The following is a 17,337-nucleotide window of genomic DNA, read 5'->3' as shown; positions in this document are numbered from 1 at the left end:
GAGAGACTAGAGCAGGTAGAGCAGGAAGCTGACATGATGCCACTGCCCAGCTGTCTCAGGCCCCATCTTGGGGCCTGGCCTCTAGACGAGCAGTGGACCCACACTAAAGCCAGAGGCCAAGTTTCTGACAGATAAGACCCTTGGCTACTTACAGGGCATAGTTTTAAAACAAAATAATCTATATTAAGAAAAATGAGCTGTCTCAATTCTTCAGTGCTTTCCTTCAGTTAAGAGTTCAATTATCACTCATATTTTCTCTCGCTCTACTTATTTATTCAGGTATAAACCATCCACAAAGCTCCAGTCAGCTCCGACTGGGGAAGAGCTGCTCCATTTCCCTCATATTCAGAGCAGGTCAGTTTGCTGCTCAAACCCTCAGGGCCCTTCCACTTCGAATGAGATGAAATTCGAAGGCTTCCTTGGCCTCAGACCTCATGCCCTATCACTCTCCTCCTGGCCCTTGCTGCCACAGTCATGCCTGACTCTGTGGTTCCTCCAACACCTGAAGCATCTCGTCTCACATGCTGTTTCTGTGTCTGGAAGACTTTCCCTCCAGAGAGCTGCATGACTCCATCCTTCATCCACATCCTCCTCGGGGGGGCTTCCCTGATCACCTTATCTAAAAAGAACATCCCAGCCCCTTTCTAGACCTGTACCCTGCCCTTACTTCAGCGCTCTCATCTCCATCCCACATAGAGTGGGTACATGTATTGGCCATTACCTGTCCCCCACAGCTTCCCAGGAGAGCAGAGATTTGATCTACTGAGTTCACTGCTGTATCCTCTGCTTCTGGAACAGTGTTTGGTATGTAGGTGCTCAATGAAAACCTGTCAGATGAATGTCCAGATGACCTAAAAAATTGCCTGTGCATGAACATCAAGGTTACAAACTCACAGTCCTGCAGGGTAATGCAGTGAACATAAATGCGTGCAGAGGAGGAGTGGAGCCAGGTGGCTGTCAGCTGCTTGTGTTGTGTTCAGGTCTAACAACGTCTGGATTTCTGTCCTTTTAAGCTCAGGCCGGCCCGAAGAATGAGCCAAACATCCCCTTAGCAGGTAACTCATTGTGACCCTAGACTTAGGTTCATTGTCTTAACCACAGCATTATGGTTGCACCTCTGGTCCCCATTCTTGCCTTAAGTCAGAACTTTCCATCTCCTGTTCCTTAGCCCTACATGTTCTTCTCATGGTATGCTGGCTGTGTGATGTGTCAGTGTGTCTTAGCTGAAACTCTAGTTCCCAGAATCCCCTTCCTTGTGTGGTTCCGAGTTTGAGTTGGTCAAAAAAAGAAAGTTGACCACAGCATGCTCTGAGAGAAACAGATGCTGAGCTGTCAGTTACCGCCAGTTGCTTCATATTTCCCTGTTCTGGGTTCAGCTCTTCCTCCCCACTGGCCGTGCTAACCAACAGCACCCCTGGCCCACCACCAGATGGGGAGACAGCAGACTTCCCCACCAGCTCTCCACTGTGGTTCCTTTCCATTAGCTGGATATGCCTGGCTTCCTGGGTCCTTGCAAGCTCCAAATTGTCCATCTGCACCGATGCTTCAGGAGGGATGGTTAGGGGATTCTTCTGAACCTCCAGCTCTCCTCATCAGACCTTTACCTCTCAGCTCCGTCTGTAGTTTTGTCAGGTCTAATTCCTGTAAAGTCCTATTCCAAGCACCCCTTCCTCTTCCCTAGTGGGGCTTTCACTAATACACATGAAGACTGTCTGCAGATTAATGATTATTTTTCCAGTTATCAACATTGTTTTAAATACAGATGCTTTCTGTCTAAGTACCTGATACCCCTGTCTTCCTCTTCTTCTTCTTCTTCTTCTTTTTTTTTTTTTGGAGAGAGAATGAGAGGGAAAGAGAGCATGCACAGCCAGGATGGGGGAGGGACCGAGGGAGAGGGAGAAAGAGAACCTTAAGCAGACTCCACGCTCAGCACAGAGCCTGACACGGTGCTTGATCTCACAACTCCGAGATCATGACCTGTGGTGAAATCAAGAGTCGGATGCTCAACCAACTGAGCCACCCAGGTCCCCCCGGCCCCCCCTTCCTCTTCTAAGTAGCATGACTTCAATGATAATAATGTAATATAACATATCTAATATGTATCATAACTTGGTATTTCCCAAAATATGCTCCGACAATTTTAGATGGCATACAGATTAAGTGCATTAAAATTATTTTAATAGATAATGTGAAGTAGAAAATATAACTAACATAGAAACTCATTTCATGGGTGTTATTGCTCAGAATGGAGCCAAATTTATTTAGATTTTAGAAAGGAGTGATTGGAGAGTTCCTGTGAAGGTATGGTACCCATCATGAAGATGTTACGAGAATGACTGACATTTGGGATGCTCTGATCCGGTTACTGATGTGAGGGGCCAGGAGACCTTGATTGTACCTCCTCATCCAGGGCATGAAGTTACGGAGGCAGGTGGCTACTCCCTGCACTCAATGAGAGGCAATCTTCGAGAGCACTCGAGTCCTTCTCCTGGACGACCCATCCAGCTCCAGCCTGTCTCTGGACCACTGCCAGCACGTAATATTTCAGCCTGCATACTTTCTGATCACTCAGCGCTTCTCCAAACACCTGTAATCACTCCTCTGCTTACTTCTACTACTTTCTTCTCTCACTACCGTATGCCTGGTAAGTTTTCCTATCTTAGTTTTTTGAGTCATATATCAACTAGTGATTCGAGAAAAAAAAAAGTACTCTTAATTGCAAAAGAAGTAGATGCTCACTGAAGACATTTGAGGAGTAAAAATAAAGTGTAAAAATTTGTCCTTGCTCACCCATTACTTTCACTCAAACCTCATTGTCCAAGGGTGGCTTCTTCCACAGTTTGATGTAGATTCTTCCAGGATTTGTTTTCCTTTTACGTATTTGTACATAGGATTTCTAAAAATAAAATGGGATGTTCTATGCTTACTATTCAAGACATTCTCTTTTGCATTTACCATTAAATCACGGATATTCTTCCATGTTATATACTAGCCCTCTTTATCTTTTTTAATAGCTGTATAGGAAGGTTACAGTATACTTTTTTTTTTTTTTGAAAATGACTCCTAAAGGACATTGAACCACTCTCTTTCTGTAACAACACCTTTGGAAGAGTTGAGAAAATAGTTATGCAGATCATTTTCTGTATTATATGGTTCAGGTGAGAAACCCCACTGAGAGAGACTGGATCTCAGACTTAACTTCTGATGTTCATCCCTCTCTTGCCTGAGGATTCCCTCAAATTTCTCATTTCCTCCTATTCTAATAAGCCATCTATCCTGAGACTTGTTGCCTCCTCCATAAAGCCTTGCTGAGTCAATAGATGAGATCAATGTCCCTCTGCATATACACGGTTATCACATATATACATACAAACATACATACACACTGTAGGGGAGGGGGAAAAGTCTTTACCCTCTTAGGTTCTGTGACTGGAGCTCTGGAAATTAAACTGACAAAAGTCAGATTAACAAGAGAAAAACAGAGTTCATTAACTTGTGTAGTGATTATACACATGGGAGAAACTCAGTGATGAGCAACTCAAACTTATATAACTTTTTTTTTCCTTATATAACATCTTAAAGAATGATAAATATGTAGACGTGACAAGACAAAGGAAAAAGGCTTTAGGCTTTTAGGAGTGGCAAACTGTGGGAAGACATATCTATATTAGGAAACTAATGGAAGATAAGGGTTGTTTTTGGTAAGGTTTGCTATGTAGATTCCATCTCTGGGCTGATAAGAGTCATTTTGCCCATCCTGGTATAGGGAAGGCACCTTTCTCATGGGAAATTTTTGTCCTACCTTTAGGTAGAAAGGGGGAGATCAGAGAATTCTTCCTGCATCTGTTGGTTCTTAAGTGTAATTCTTATGCTAAAGTGGCCTGTTTGGGGGAGCATATTTTATCCCCTACAATGCACATAAGGTAAACTAAACTACCATTGCTTCCTCTAATATTAGCTCTTACTATTAAAAATTTCAACTAATATTTACTAAGCACATTTTTATATGCCAGGTGCTATGCTAAGCGAGTCACATAATCTGCTACATCTCTGAGACCCAAAGTGATTAAGTAAACCTGCTCACTGTCCTACAACTAGTAAATGGGAAACGATTGGGAAGCTAACTCAATTCTGGCTGACTTCAGATTACCTCTGCTTCTCCACAGCCTCAGCACTAGTTTTGAGCTAAACTCAGCCAGGAGCTGGAGTGAAGCGATCACTGTATTTGAATTTTGCTGGGCCAAGCACCCCCTAAGGCTCAGAGACTCTGGGTGTGATCCATCTAAACTGGTTAGCAGTGAGAGGTGAGGAAGGTCTTTACACACACTGGGCACTTAGGTCCATTTGAATGATGACCCTGCTGCTTTTAGAACCCCGACAGCAGTGAGGACTGAAGTCCAGCACTCCGGGCCGTTGGATAAATTCCTGTCACAGTGATTGCTGATGGCTTGTTTTCTTTCCTTTGCTGGAGTATTTATAGAAGAACTTTTAGCAAGCTCCAAAATGTAATACTCTCTGGAGATACTTTTGGACCTTGAAATGAGGTCCTGCAAAGAGAAAAAAAAAAAAAATCGCTAGGATTTCGGATAGGGCTGAAATACTGATTTGTAAGTATATCTCAGAGAACTCAGCTGTGCTTAGTTGAATCCCATAGTACCCCTATCCGATTCTACCACTGTTTAAAATAAGCTAGTAACATATTTAAATAAATTGTGGCTAAAGTAACAATTTAAAAACCGTTTGACTAATATTATTGCCCAAAACAAGTTGTTGAATTACTTCAAACTCTTCTCAGAATCCAAGAGTCAAACAGGAAGTTTAGAAACCATGTAGTCCAATACCACTATTTTTCAAAATAAGAGGGACAGAGAAGAGAGTGAATATGCCTGAGATCACAAAGCCAGTCTTTGTCTCAGTTATAAGTAAACAAATCAAACTCAATGACTAGAATAGATGCTTTTGGATGTGGTTGCCCTTTTCCTCAATTTATTGCCTTTTTTTTTTTTTTTTTTTTTGGTGTCTTCAGTGCCTGGCATAATACAAGCACAATATACAAGTGCTCAAGAAACATTTACTGAGTTGGACAATGTGTCAAAGGCATATTTCCAGATACAGTACCTGCTTTTATCAGTTACTGATCCAAATAATTTTTGAAAATAAAAAGGCATGCATACTGTAAAAGAAAAATTGTACCAAAGTGAATTAAACAGTCTAGAAAGACTTTCAGACTAATCGGGGAGTGAGATTGAATTTAACTGTATTGAAACAAAAGGCGGGGAGAATTTTTAAACACTAGGGAGCGCTAGTGAACAAGTGCTAGAGGGTATTAGTGGGGAGGTTGGTCAACGTGATGAGGTCTATTAGGCTTCTCTCATAAAAACTGGAATATAGGGACCTGATATTTCTTAATGATTACATGTCAAAGGAATGGCTCCCATGTCCTTGAGAAAGAAATTCCTGGGTGTGGCAAAACGCTAGGAGAAGATTTACATCTCAAATGGAGAGGGAAAGAATTTATGATGGCGAGGTTTCTAAAGTAAATGCTCTAAGCAAAAGATCAGGGGTCCAGAGCCAGGAAGAAGTCTTGTATACAGTTTAGTCAAGCTGAGGGGAACGGTAAGGTTGTCTTGGTCAGTACCTCTTGGTAAAGAAGATTAAACACATGTGTTTACTTTCACTCTCTCTTAAAACCCCCTATAAAATGCTAGCAAAAATATTTTTGTTAAGGCTTAAAACCACAAGGTCAAAGAGAACAGGAACAGAGACAATATTAACAAACTTATGGATATTGCACAGCAGATAAAAGAGCAGAAACTGTTGGTAGACCAGAAGGTTAATTCTTTACCTGGCTGCGAGGAAAACCAAGAAGCAACACAATTTACATCAAAAAACTCCCCAAAATGTTTCTGATTTGTCAACATCATGGACATCTGGATGCAAACACAGAATTAAAAAACAGATTGTTTGAGGAGCAGAAATGAAAAAAAAAAAAAACAAACCTCTGTTAAATGGAAAATAAATTTGAGGAAATCTAGTGGAAAATAGAACAAAAAGACCAAGAGATTTAAAAAAAAAGGGCTGGCTCAGTTGGTGGAGCGTCCAACTCTATCTCAGGGTTGTGAGTTTGAGCCCCATATTGGGTGCAGAGATCACTTAAATAGATAAAAAACTTCAAAAATATTTTTAAAAAAGAAAATATAACAAAATTAAAGAGGTAATCCCTGAAATCAAATTTCCTGAAGAAGGAGTTCTGGAAATAGGACAAGGAATATGGGGGGGGGGGGAATTACACAGCCAAAGAAATCAAGATAACTTTCCAGCAGCTTCCAGACGAAAAGGGCCCACCAAGTGCCCAGTACCATTGATTGAAAGGCCTCAATGCCATGATGCATCATTGTGAACTTTTAGAACGTTAGGGGCAAAAAGAGATCCCATAAGTTTCCAGAGAAGAACAAAACTAGTTGCATATAAAGAATGAGGAATCAGGACACCTGGGTGGCTCAGTTGGTAAAATGTCTGACTCTTGGTTTTGGCAGGGGTCATGATCTTGGGGTTGTAGGAGCTCTGCATCACACTCTGCACTCAGCAGGGCGTCTGCTTGGGATTCTTGCTCTCCCTCTCCTTGAGCCCCTCCCCTGGCTCATATGTGCTCATGCACTCGCTCGTGCTCTCTCTCTCTCTCTCTCTCTAAAATAAATACATAAATCTTAAAAAGAATGAGGAACCATAATGATGGCAACATTGACAGTGAAAAGACAATGGAGCCATGCCTTAAATTCCCGCAGGAACATTTTTTTTTTTTTTTGAAGAAAAATATTTTCTAATAGCGAATTTCTACCTTTCCAAGCTATCATTTATATGTGAGGTTAGGCTAAAGAGAGTTTTGGGTGTTCTAAGTCCCCCCCAGATGTGACCTCCCATGTGATTTTTCTCAAGAAGTTAACATGTACCACCAAAATAAGGGAATGAACTGAGAGAGAGGAGGGCTAGCATACAAGAATGAGGAGATCCGACACAGGAAAGAAGAAAAAGGAGCCTCTGGAAGGACAGGGAGTGTTAATTCCAATATCACAGCTGTAGCCAGCTCAGATGACAAGTTTTGATGACAAATACTGTATGATCTCACCTGTATGTGGAATATAAAAAAGCCAAACTCACAAAACAGAGTAGAATGGTGGTTACCAGGGGCTAGGGTTTTGGGGAACTGGGGAGATGTTGTATAAGGGTACAAACTTGCAACTAGTAGCTAAATAAATCCTGGAGATCTAACATACAGCGTAGTGATTATAGTCGGCAATATTGTATTATAAACTTCAAAGTTGCAGAGAAACTGGATCTTAATCGTTCTCACCACACACACACAAAAATAAAAATGATGTGATGTGACCAAGCTGCTAGCAAATGCTCAGATGGTAATCATATTGCAGTATGTAAATGTATCAAGTCAACATGTGTACACCTTAACCTTCCACAATGTTATATGACAATATCATAATTAAAAAAAATGAATTTTAAAAAAGGCCAACTAAAAGGTTCCCAGTAGTGTTCATTATGGATATTAAAGTGATAGAACCTGAAAAGAGATTTAACTGTTTGATGATGATTTGGGGCTTCAGTTAAGGATAAGGTCATAGAAACTTGAGAAATTGAATATACAAATAGACAATGGCCAGACCAGATACAAAAATAGAACTCTGACCCACAGTCTGCCCTAGTCAGCCCAGGAAACCAACCCATTAGCTGCAGTAACCAGCCCAGGAAGCCAGTTTGCTACCTGTAAGTCACACTTGTAGAAGGTCAGAGCACTGTCTCCTGCAACTGGTTCCAGAAGACAAATCAGAAGCCCTGTACCAGTCAGACCCAAACAGGCAGGACTTGATTAATAACTGACAGCTTCTCTAATTTTTGTTCCTGCTTCCAGTTTGGGCCAACCGGAGAGAGCCAAATATGTGCCCCATGACCAACCACATGTATCTCCTGCTTCTGGTTAGCCCACCTGCTGTTTCCCACACCAGCAGCCTCCAGTCAGGGCCCACCTGAAACTGTCCCTTTTTTCCACCATCAAGCTTTCCCACTTCACTGCCTGCCTTCCAGTTTCTGCCCAGACGCGAGTCACGGTGACTGACTCCTTCACTGTAGCGAACTGTAAATAAATAGTCTTTGCGTGTTCTCATTTGGCTGGTCTTTGTTTATTTCCACAAACTGCAAGCCAAAAACAAAACAAAACACCAAAACAAAACAATTTTTAAATGCATGGGAAAGAAAGAGCAATGATAATCTATAAGACTTGGCTATGAATAGCACTTTTGTAATCAAAATAATGTAAGCATTAAATATGAACCTATATTTTTCCTTGCTTTCATCAGTAGGGTGTATCTATTCCATTATACTGCAGGAGATAGAAGCCACTAAAAATCTTTTTCAAAAAACACATTATTGTAATGTAATTTGTATGTAATAAAATACATCCATTTAGGTGTAGAGTTTAATGAGTTTTGACAATCGTATTCACCCATGTGACCACCACTACAATCAACGACATTTCAGCGCCCCAAAAATTTCCCTTGTGGCCCTTTTCAGTCAGACCTCCCTCTACACACCAGGAAACCACTAAATCCGCCTTTGGTCGCTATAGATTAAGATTCCCTGTGAAGGAATTTCATTTAAATGGAACCACACAGACACACAGAAATGGAAAAACGTTCCATGCTCATGGATTGGGAGAATCAACATTGTGAAGATGTCAATGCTACCTAGAGCAATCTACACATTCAATGCAATCCCCATCAAAATACCATCCACTTTTTTCAAAGAAATGGAACAAATAATCCTAAAATTTGTATGGAACCAGAAGAGACCCAGAATAGCCAGAGGAATACTGAAAAAGAAAAGCAAAGCTGGCGGCATCACAATTCCGGACTTCCAGCTCTATTACAAAGCTGTCATCATCAAGACAGTATGGTACTGGCACAAAAACAGACACATAGATCAATGGAACAGAATTGAGAGCCCAGAAATGGACCCTCAACTCTATGGTCAACTTATTTTTGACAAAGCAGGAAAGAATGTCCAATGGCAAAAAGACAGTCTCTTCAACAAATGGTGTTGGGAAAATTGGACAGCCACATGCAGAAGAATGAAACTGGACCATTTCCTTACACCACACACAAAAATAGACTCCAAATGGTTGAAAGACCTAAACGTGAGACAGGAGTCCATCCAAATCCTAAAGGAGAACACAGGTAGCAACCTTTTCGACCTTAGCCGCAGCAACTTCTTCCTAGAAACATCGCCAAAGGCACGGGAAGCCAGGGCAAAAATGAACTATTGGGATTTCATCAAGATAAAAAGCTTCTGCACAGCAAAAGAAACAGTCCACAAAACCAAAAGACAACCGACAGAATGGGAGAAAATATTTGCAAATGACATATCAGATAAAGGGCTAGTATCCAAAATCTATAAAGAACTTATCAAACTCAACACCCAAAGAACAAATAATCCAATCAAGAAATGGGCAGAAGACATGAACAGACATTTCTCCAAAGAAGACATCCAAATGGCCAACAGGCACATGAAAAAGTGCTCAACATCGCTTGGCATCAGGGAAATCCAAATCAAAACCTCAATGAGATACCACCTCACACCCGTCAGAATGGCTAAAATTAACAAGTCAGGGAACGACAGATGTTGGCGGGGATGTGGAGAAAGGGGAACCCTCCTACACTGTTGGTGGGAATGCAAGCTGGTGCAACCCCTCTGGAAAACAGTATGGAGGTTCCTCAAACAGTTGAAATTAGAGCTACCGTTCGATCCAGCAATTGCACTACTGGGTATTTACCACAAAGATACAAATGTAGGGACCCGAAGGGGTACGTGTACCCCAATGTTTATAGCAGCAATGTCCACCATAGCCAAACTGTGGAAAGAGCCAAGATGCCCATCGACAGATGAATGGATAAAGAAGATGTGGTATATATACACAATGGAATATTATGCAGCCATCAAAAGGAATGAGATCTTGCCATTTGCAACGACGTGGATGGAACTGGAGGGTGTTATGCTGAGTGAAATAAGTCAATCAGAGAAAGACATGTATCACATGACCTCACTGATATGAGGAATTCTTAATCTCAGGAAAGAAACTGAGTGTTACTGGAGTGGTTGGGGGTGGGAGGGATGGGGTGGCTGGGTGATAGACATTGGGGAGGGTATGTGCTACGGTGAGCGCTGTGAATTGTGCAAGACTGTTGAATCACAGATCTGTACTTCTGAAACAAATAACGCAACATATTTTAAGAAAAAAGAAAAAGAAGATAACAGGAGAGGAAGAAAAGGGGAGTATGTCAGAGGGGGAAACGAACCATGAGAGATGATGGACTCTGAAAAACAAACTGAGGGTTCTAGAGGGGAGGGGGGTGGGGGGATGGGTTAGCCTGGTGATGGGTATTGAGGAGGGCACGTTCTGCATGGAGCACTGGGTGTTATGAACAAACAATGAATCATGGAACACTGCACCAAAAACTAATGATGTAATATATGGTGATTAACATAACAATAAAAAATTAAAAAAATAAAAATAAAAAATAAATGGAACCACACAGGGGCGCCTGGGTGGCTCAGCCAGTTAAGTGTCTGCCTTCAGCTCAAGTCATGATCTTGGAGTCCTGGGATCGAGTCCCACATCGGGCTCCCTGCTCCTCGGGGATCCTGCTTCTCCCCCCCCCTCTCCCTCTGCCACTCCCCCTGCTTGAGCTTACTCTCTCTCTCAAATAAATAAGTAAAATCTTAAAAAAAATAAATGGAATCACACAAACTATTGTTTTGCCATTTTACATCCTCACCCACAAGGGCTGTGAGCCAGAATCAGTGGCTTCGCAGGAGCTGAAAGGTACGCTAGTGAGTGCCTGGAAGTATCTCTTCACGGTGTGGCTTTATTTTGTTTTAGGTGCAAAAAGCCTGCTTTTGTTTTCAGTGTTTTCCCTGTCACTTAAGACTTTTCAGCTGTTTCATTTCCAGGAATGGATGAGAAAGACCAGATATCAGCAGACAACACATTTCAGGGTGTCACTTCCAAGTGTGGGATTTAAGTTAGTGTGCCTAGGTTTCAATGGGGATCTTGTTTTTATAGTAGGAGTGTCTGGACTTGTTCAGGTATAAGATGAGAGGTCATCAAAGCACAGATATCAGGATAAAGCTCCTGTGAATCTGTGAACCTGACCAGCTCCTGTACTGCACCTATCACTCCATGTACTAACCATTTTCTTTCCATAAGTCGTCTTTTTTTTAAAGCCACGTTATTTTGATGTAATTTACAAACGGTAACATTCACCCTTTTCCGGTGTGCTAGAGTTCAGTAAGTTTTGTCAAATGACTGTGTAGTCCTATAACCATCACGACAACCAAAATACAGACAATTTCTGTCATCTGCAAACTCTGTGGTCAATCCCCTCCCTCACTGGAACTGTTGATCTGATTTGCCTTTCCCAGAGGGTCACATAATTAGAACCATGTAGTATGTAGCCTTTTCAGATTGGTTTCTTTCACTTAGCAATATGCATTTGAGATTCATTCCTGTCATGTGGATCAGTAGTTTGTTTCTTTTTACTGCTGAGTAGTATTCCACTGTATAAACGTACCACAATTTGTTTATCCACTCTCCTGTTGATGTACCTCTGAATAACTTCTCTTTTTGGAAACTGAATAAAGCAGCTATAAATAGTTGCATATGTATTTCTGGAGTATATATTTTTATTTCTCTTAGATAAATGCCTAGGATGGGATTGCTGGATCAAATGGTATGTCTAACTTTCTGAAGAACTGCCAAACTGGGGGTGCTTGGCTGGCTGTCGTTGGAGTGTGTGACTCTTGCTTTTCTGATCATGAGTTAAGCCCCATGTTGGGTGTAGAGCTTACTTAAAAATAAATAATTAAATAAAAGAAGAAGAAGAAGAACTGCCAAACTGTTTTCTAAGTTGACTATACAATTTTGTGTTCTCACCAGAAATTTGTGAAAGTTTCATTTGTTCTACAGCCTCATCAGCCCTGGGTGTTGTTAATTTTTAAAATTTTAGCCATTCCAGTAAGTGTGTAATGGCATCTCCTTGTGGTCTTATTTTGCAGTTCCCCAATGACTGATGTCTTTGAGTATCTTTTTTTGGGGGGGGTGCAGAGGGAGAGGGAGAGGGAGATAGAGAATTCCAAGCAGGCTCCATGCCCAGCACGGAGCCCGATGCAAGGCTCAGTCTCACAACCTGGACACCATGACCTGAGCTGAAATCAAGAGTCAGATGCTTAACCAACAGAGGCACCTAGGCACCCCAAGTTGAGTATCTTTTAAGTGCTTATTTGCTAACATCTCTTTAGTGAAGTGCCTGTTTAAAAACTTTCCCTGTTTTTTAGGGTGCCTGGGGGGGCTCAGTCAGTTAAGTGGCCAGCTCTTGATTTCAGCTCAGGTCATGATCTCAGGGTTGTGAAATCGAGCCCCACATAGGGCTCTGCACTCAGCAGAGAGTCTGCTTGAGATTCTCTCCCTCTGTCCCTCCCCCTGCTCACTCTCTCTCTCTTTCCAAAAATAAATAAATAAATCTTAAAAAAATAATGTTTCCTGTTTTTTTAAGGGGTTACTTTTTTATTATTATTGAGTTGTAAGTGTTCTTTATATATTCTGGATCCAAGTCATTTTTTAGAGATGTGTTTTGCAAATATTTTCTCCTACTTTGTTGCTTGTCTTTTTATTTTCTTTGAGGTATCTTTCAAAGAAATTTTTAATTTTGACATAGTATGATTTATCATTTTGTCCATCCCAATGTCACAAGGATTTTCTCCATTTTTTTTTCTAGAAGTTATATACTTTTACATTTAGGACTATGATCCAATTTGAGTTCCTGTTTGTATTTCTGTATATGGTATGAAATAAGAGTTGAATTTGTTTTTTCACTTGAGTGTCCAGATTTTCTAGCACCATGTGTTTAAATCATCTTTCTCCACTGAATTACTTTGGCACTCTGTCAAAAATGAATTGATCATATATGTGTGGGTCTTTTCTTCTCCTTGAAGTGTCTGTCAAAGTAATGTGAGCCTCAGAGAATGAATTGAGAAGTAGTCACTCATCTTCAGTTTCTTGGAAGAGTTTGGGTAGAATTGGTATTCTTTCTTTCTTAATGTTTGCTAGAATTCCCCAGCAAGGACTCTGACCTTGGAGTTTTCTTCAGGAGAAAGTTTTAAAATGCAAATTAAATTTCTTTAGAGAGCTAGAGCTATTTGCGTTATCTATTGTGTGTGTTTGTGTATTTTGATAAATTTTCTATTTCAAGGAATTTGACCAATTAATCTCAGTTACCAAATTTTTTGGCATGGTATTTATTACTATAAGGTAGTTCACAATAACCCCTGATCCTTCTGAATGGTTTCTAGTACCGCTTTAGTTTCATCCCACAAGTATGGGATAGTGTGTTTTCACTTTCACTCATTTCAAAATACTTCCTAATTTACTTTTTTATTTCTTCTTTGAGTTTCCAAATATTTGGAAGATTTTTCTAGATAACTTTCTGTTATTAATTTTTAATTTAATTTTAGTCAGAGAACTTTGTATGACTTGCACACTGTCATATTTTTTGAGATTTCTGTTATGTAACCGGAATATAGTCTGTCTTTGTAAATATTCTGTGTGCACTTGAGAAGAATGAGTATTCATCCTGCTGTTGTTCGGGAGAGTGTTCTATAAATGTCAATTAGGTCAATTTGGTTGATAGAACTGTTTAAATTTTCTATATCTTTACTGATTTTATGTCAACTTGTTTGATCAGTTACGGAGAAAGGAATGCTGAACTCTCAATTATGATTGCAGATTGTCTTTTTTCTCCTTGTCAGTTCTATCAGTTTTTTCCCATGTATTTGGAAGATCTATTATTAGTTGCACAAACATTTATGTTATGTTCTCTTGATTAATTAACCTTTATCATTATGAACTAACCTTTTTATCTCTAGTGATATTTGCTGTGAAATCTATTTTGCCTGACATTAATATAGAAACTCCAGCTTAAATTTTTTTCTTATTTATTTGTAGTATTATCATGATATATGTTGTTTCATATTTTTACTTCCAACCTATTTGTGTTTTTATACATAAAGTGCATCTCTTGCACGCAGCGTATAGTTGGGTCCTTCATTTTTATCCAATTGGACAATCTCTACCTTTTGACTGGAGTGTTTAGACTGTTTTAATTTAGCGTGATTATCAATCCTTATGGAGTTCTCTGGCTCTTTCTCCATGTCCTGTCCCCCACCCTCTGCAGTACTTTGCCCCACGAGTTCTAGCCAATTCAGTCTTTTCCAACTTCAAGCTCTGTCTCCTCAAATAAAGTAAGATTGCCACACAACTGCGGATCTCGCTTTCCATGATTCATGATCCAAAAAAAGCCTTAAAACAGATAGCCAGGGTGACCCCTGGGTTCACCTCATAAATTTCCATTCCTTGAGAGATCACAGTCCTGTGTTGCCTGTTGTCTAATATCCTCAAACTGTTCCCTCATGTATTTGGTCCAGTTTTCTTGTTGTTTATGGTGAGAGGATAAGTGTAATCCGTTATTCACCATGGCTGGAGGGAAGGCTCCTGTAAAATCTCTTTAAGTTAAATAAATTAGCTAAGAAAATCTAGACATTTATGCTATCAAATGCCTGTTATAAATTGATATGAGTATCAACTTAAAGAAAAAGATAGAAGTGTGGTGCCATACTATCTACTTCTCTATTATTCCCTCACTTACTCCCCATATCTTAGCATGGGACTTTCAGGTAATGGGAGTTGGCCTTCTCTTATCTCTGGCACCTTTCTGCCTACAAGCCTGATGCACATGTGTGCACCCTAGTACACGTTCCAGTCCCTGGGCAAGCTTTTGCAATGCAACAGAAATGATTTTAATTCTATAAGTAAGAATAAAGTATTCTAAACCACGACCCAGGATTTATAGTGGCCCAGCCTTGAAGATAGCTTTGCTTCAAGTGCCTTGGTGGGATGCAGCTAGCTCCCCATGCTCACATAATTTTGGAATTAGAGTCCCTTCCAGCAAGCCTCTGGAGAAGTCTGTATTCTCTTTCAATCTAAAAAGTGCCAGGGGAGACATTTTTTTCCACAGAGTACAAATAATTGCTGCTTTGTGCACTTTATCTGATACGTTTACTCTTTTCTCCCCACATGCTCCTCGTCTCCTTCATTATCATTTTAATAGCGACATTGAAAAATTTATTTCAGCTTTGCAATTTGTAAGCTCTGCTACATTGTTATAATGACTACAACAGTGTTGTGATGAAAGTAATTATTAACTCTGACTCTATAGAAAATGAAATTGAACTATATAAATGTTATAAAACTTGCTCAAGGTCAGGCATGTGTTCATAACAGAGCTAAGACGAAAGCCTTAAAGTCTCTGACTCCAAATCCTGTGTGGCTCTTTCACCACACCACGGTGTCTTTCCTGCAGCCTCTCTTGCCTTCAAAACTCATGTTTGACGTAATTTTTTTTTTTTTTTTTAACTCCCAGAGACTTTCAATCTCACTGGATCACAGAGCAGTGTTACTTTTATAAACATGTTGGGAGAATCATGATATAAATGTTTGCTGCTTCTGTCTTGATGAACACATAAGGTTCTTAAAAGCTGTGTGTAAGTCCACTTGTTCATGCGTCCAACAGTGCATGTATCCATATCTATGTAAAGTCGATTTTCTCCAGGGAATGGTGCATATCGGTGGCATTAGTTCAGACTTTGGGATTTTTTTTGGCGCTCTTCTTATCATTTCATCCTTCTCCAAAAGCTTTGCACTTTTGGGACGTGACAGGGTTAATAATGTTAATAAACTAACTCAGACAACAGCAACACAATCTGGCCTACAGATGTGGGGTGTGTTTAGTCTGCACACTGCTTTTATAAAATGTGAATTAGCTGCAAAATTGAAAACCAGGAGGTTTCACATAAAAATCAGAATTTTCACACTGTCTTGAAAAATCAGAGTATCTTGCAACCATGGGTCCCCAATCCCTCATGATATCAATTGGCTAGAGCTGAGATTTGGCTGCCCTCTTTTGACCGAGCACCTGCTACTCAGTCCATCACAAGTTTTGCTCCCCTGTTGTCTTATACTGGTCTCACTTCATTCATTTACTTTACCTGTCTTGAGTTTATGATTTTGGCCGCAGACTAACAAACTTCAGTCGAGGCTAAAATATCTGCACACAGCCATGGTGCCCTCTGTTGGTGAAGAGCAGGGATGGTGGGCTTTTGCTCTGAAAGGGAGTTTCGTTCTTCTGTAAGGATGGTTTTGAGTCGAAAGTTTGTAAATGGAGAAGCACTTATATTTATGAAGTATGAATATGTAGCAGCATAATTACTCCCCATGTACCCCGCACCCATCCACCTGCAAAGGACTATAATTCAACTCCAAACCTCGACAGGTCTTTCAAGGAGGCTTGCGTACGTGTGTATGGATGAGCATGTGTATGTGCACTGTGGGACATAGGAAGTGCAGAGGAGTTAGCAGTCTGCTTCCCTTGAAGATTCTTCTTGAAGATCTAGCATGGCAGGAATTTGTTCATTTGGCTTTTTTGGAAGAGGTCCCATCTTTTCTGCATTGCTGTTGAACATGACTTCTCATCACATAGCTGAAAGAACACAACATCTGGAATCAGAAAACCTTGGTAACAGTCATGTTCCTGCTATTTACTATTTGATCTGGATCAAGCTACAAAGTTCCTGTGGTCTTTGGTTTTCTCATCTAAGAATCAGGATAATAACTGTGCAATTTAGCAAGGTAGTTGTGTGACAAACTATGTCAGATGAGAAGCAGAGATGGTGGAAGACATGAATTGCGCCACATATCATGTTTATGGTTGGTTTGCATAGCACTTCAGGCTGATTTTTAATTTAGCAGAAGCCAATGCATTTTCAAAAACAGCTCTCTCCCAGAGTTTCAGTAATGAAATGCCATTTGATCGGGTATGGTGGGCTTATGCACACAGCTCTGTTATTCTAACATCTTGGACCTGGCAGAACTCAGCCCTATGGGCAGAACGTAGTTATGTTGTCAGATTTAAGGGATAATAGCAGTAAAGCTTTTCTCTGGGCCTCTCCTATTCTCTTGCTACAGCCTCTCCTCCTGTGAGTGGTCATTACCATGGCTTCAGGATCACTTGCGGGTGACTCTTTAGAACCTCACCTGAGATCAGCACGCCTCTGATTATCTGAAAGTTATCTTCACTTGGATTTCTCACAGTCCATGAATTCAAAACCCAATTTATCTCCTTTCCCCAAAAGAAGTCCTTCTAAAGTCTCCTGTCCGTGGCA

This window comes from Zalophus californianus, chromosome 7 (assembly GCF_009762305.2).
Source record: "Zalophus californianus isolate mZalCal1 chromosome 7, mZalCal1.pri.v2, whole genome shotgun sequence".
Taxonomy (NCBI): Eukaryota; Metazoa; Chordata; class Mammalia; order Carnivora; family Otariidae; genus Zalophus; species Zalophus californianus.
The sequence above is the reverse complement of the archived record's forward strand: the minus strand, read 5'-3'. Positions refer to the sequence as shown.